Source organism: Lactuca saligna, chromosome 3 (genome assembly GCF_052625555.1).
Source record: "Lactuca saligna cultivar CGN05327 chromosome 3, ASM5262555v1, whole genome shotgun sequence".
NCBI classification, from domain to species: Eukaryota; Viridiplantae; Streptophyta; class Magnoliopsida; order Asterales; family Asteraceae; genus Lactuca; species Lactuca saligna.
The window spans coordinates 188344407-188347908 of NC_136419.1; the positions used below are offsets into that span (position 1 = coordinate 188344407).

The following is a 3502-nucleotide window of genomic DNA, read 5'->3' on the forward strand; positions in this document are numbered from 1 at the left end:
TGAAAGTCAGATGCTATAAAAGAAAAAAAATACAATTTTTTATGTCGGTCAACATGGCCACAAAATAGATATAACGTTAGTAGTTAAGGCCTTCTGGTATAGGGCATCACTCTACGCATAATGTCATATGTGGTATAGAAAGTCACGTGTGAATACCACCCCAAAGATGCGTGGGTGTCGTGTTTTTTTAGAACGACAAATCTAACATACTCTTAAACTACACCTTAAATCCATCTATGTCCACGATGTGACTTGAACACTCAACCTCAATGAGAGATGGCAACACCGGATACCGTTGGGTTAGAAGCCCTTTGGTAGGGTGAGTGTCTTGTGGCGTGGTATCTCTCTGTGCAATCTCTCTCTTGTAGAACATTTATTTGTGTCTATCTCTCTCTACAATCTCTCTTCTTCACTACCATTTCACTAGTGAACACAATTTCCGCAATCTAATAGATTGGTTGTGAAATGGTTAAAATAATAAAGGAGTAAATTACACGAATGGTTCCTATGGTTTGGGATAATTTGCGTGTTTGGTCCCTAACTTATTTTTTTAACTCGGAAGATCCCTATGGTTTGTTTTTTTACGCGTTTCATCCCTACTGTTTATTTTTGTTACGCGTTTGGTCCCTATCTTATCTAAAAAGACTATTATTTAAAGAGAAAAAAATAATGGGGTAAGGTGAGGGGGTGGGATTAGGGGAGTGTTCAATTAAATAAATTAAAAAAATCAAGGGCATAATAGTCTTTTTAGGTAAGATAGGGACCAAGCGCGTAACAAAAACAAACAGTAGGGACCTTCGGAGTTAAAAAAATAAGTTAGAGACCAAACGCGCAAATTACCCTAAACCATAGGGACCATTCGTGTAATTTACTCAATAATAAAGTGACCTCTTTTCACTGCCTTGCACCCATGAGAATACCTCTGAGCCTAAGATTATAAAACACCAGTCTCTTGCTTCCCATATCACTCTTTTATGTGTTTTTTTGTCTATTACAATTTTACACATAAAAAGTCGTAAATTTTAATTCTACAAAATACAAATGTCTCAAACTATGTGATGTTAATTCTAAAATTGTCAATGAGACAACGAACAGAAGCGTAAGACGAACCTCCCTCTTTAACAGTCGCTTTGCTCTTTTTCCCCATCTCTTTTATCTTTTCTCTTACATCGTCATCCTCCATCAGCCGCCTTATCCCGCTCTCTATCTCCTCCGCCGTGACAATATTCCTCTTCCCATCAAACAAATCCTTCTTATAATCCAGCTTGATCTCCACCGCCAATCCCATCTCCACCATCATTCCAAACGCATTCATCTGTTGCTCGGCATAGATCGGCCATGTTGCCACCGGTACACAAAACCACAAACTCTCCAACAAAGAGTTCCACCCGCAGTGCGACACAAACCCTCCAACTGCACGGTGTGCCAGCACCGCCGCCTGTGGAGCCCACCCGATCACTTTCCCGATTGAAGCAGTACGCTCCAGAAACCCTTCCGGCAATACCACTCCGGGATCCTCGTAATCTCCGGGAGCTCTTGATGTCTGCTCCGGCGAAGGAGGTTGACGTAGCGACCACAAGAAAGAACGCCCGCTTCGCTCCAAAGCGTATGCAATCTCCTTCACTTGGACTTCATCAAAACATCCCAAACTCCCAAAACACAAGAAAACAACCGAGGAAGGTGGTTGATTGTCCAACCAGCTGATGACGTCACTTTCCGACAGTGTTCCGGCACCGTCTTCTAGGTTCAGTACAGGCCCTACCGGATAAACAGACGGTATCCTGCTGTCGGAAGATAACGACTCGATTGGGCGTGTTTCTAATTCCAAGAATGTGTTAACAATGATAGCTTTCGCCTTTCTGAAGTTTCTTGTAACCAATAGTACATAATCCAACCCTTCCTTAGTATCGAACCCTGAAGGAAAGACCTTCGTCGGAACTGGATTCATGAAACCCGGAACCTGTATCTTCACATCGGAGTTGCTCAACTCGATAACATCTTTGTTGTGATCATCACATAGGGTTTGGATATGGAACTGAAAGCCAAGATAAGCAGCGTTAGATGTAAAGAATATGTAGGTTGGAACATTGAACTCGTTTGCCACATCTATCATCCCTGTGCAGAGCATATCGACGACGAATCCAGCTACCCGACAAGAACCCGTTTGACTTATCATGTTGCTTACAATGTCTCGCACGTATTTCCGATGGCTGTTTATGAAATTATTGACGAAAGTCATAGGAGCTTTTGGGTCACGTTCTGGTAGCGTTTCGTCTTGAGGGAGTTCGATGAAGTGAATGCGTTCGATGGGTTTCATGGTTAAAGATTCGATGTAGGTGGTGATAACTGAGCCAGATCGTGAGCTGGAAGGTGGGTTTATGAGAAGAACGGTTATGGAGAGCCTTTGATCTCGATTCACAAGTAGTTTTGCGAGATCGATTGTTGATCTGATATGACCGATTACTGGCGCAGGAATGAATACGAGTTGTGTTACTGTAGTCGTCATTTCTTTTGGTTTGAAAGAAGACGAATGAAGCAATATTTTTATCTATGGCTTTTACTCCCTGCAGCTGAGTAGCTCGCTGATATATTTTATTTCCTTCAAGGGAAATGGGCTCAGAGGTAAGACTGTGAGTTGTCACCAGTGTTAGCGGATAAACTAAATTGAAACTTCCAAGAATCATCACATGCTGCAGCGGTAAGGCTGGAGCGTGTGTACTGTAACCATATTTTCTTCTAAAGCCACGTAAATACCATGTCATTTTTCCAACAAAAATGTGGTTTCTTGCCAGACTCATCCTTGAGTGTTACATTTTATTTAAAAAAAAAATTAAATAAAATCTTTAATTTCTCCCCACCCAATCAAAAAAACAATCAAATTATCTACACCCAATCACAAGCCGTGACTATTTTTTGCCGCACTGCTGTTTGAACCGCACCAGGAGGTAGTGTTCGCTGCTTATGTGGTAAAACCACACTCACTGAAACCGCACCACACCCTGCAACCTTGAAACCGCACCACACCCTGCAACCTAAAAAAATAATGGGACCAACCAATAATAATATGTTTATTCCTTTTCATATCAAAAAAAATTTGGGGTGGATTTTGGAAAACAAGAGTCATATTTAAGAAGTGTCATAGATCCAAAGTCGTTGGTACCTTCTAGATTTCTTATTAAAGATGGGTTTTTAGTTTCTTAATTATATACGGTTTTTTTTCCTGAGATGTCAACCCTTGAAACAAATGTTGTCAAGATCAGAATTCTATATAGGATCGTTTTTTGGATCGTAAAATCGGGATCAAGATTCTAAGATCCTACAAAATAAAATATAATTTTAATTAATAAATTTTAATCATGAAAAATATTTCAAATATTCAACTTTTCGTTCAAAAACTATAAAAACTTCAAAATATCAATCATAAATCACAACACAAAATGATAAATGGTAAATTGGTAAATGGTAAAAAAATAAAGTGGTAAAAAAATTCATTTGCAAAAAA

The 3502-nt window shown here is 39.7% G+C and overlaps 1 pseudogene; it reads right to left on the reverse strand.

Annotated features, from left to right (window-relative positions):
* Positions 1 to 836: 836 nt before the first annotated feature.
* On the reverse strand, positions 837 to 2693 carry LOC145037639 (anthocyanidin 3-O-glucosyltransferase 2 pseudogene; annotated as a pseudogene).
* Between the last annotated feature and the right edge of the window lie 809 nt (positions 2694 to 3502).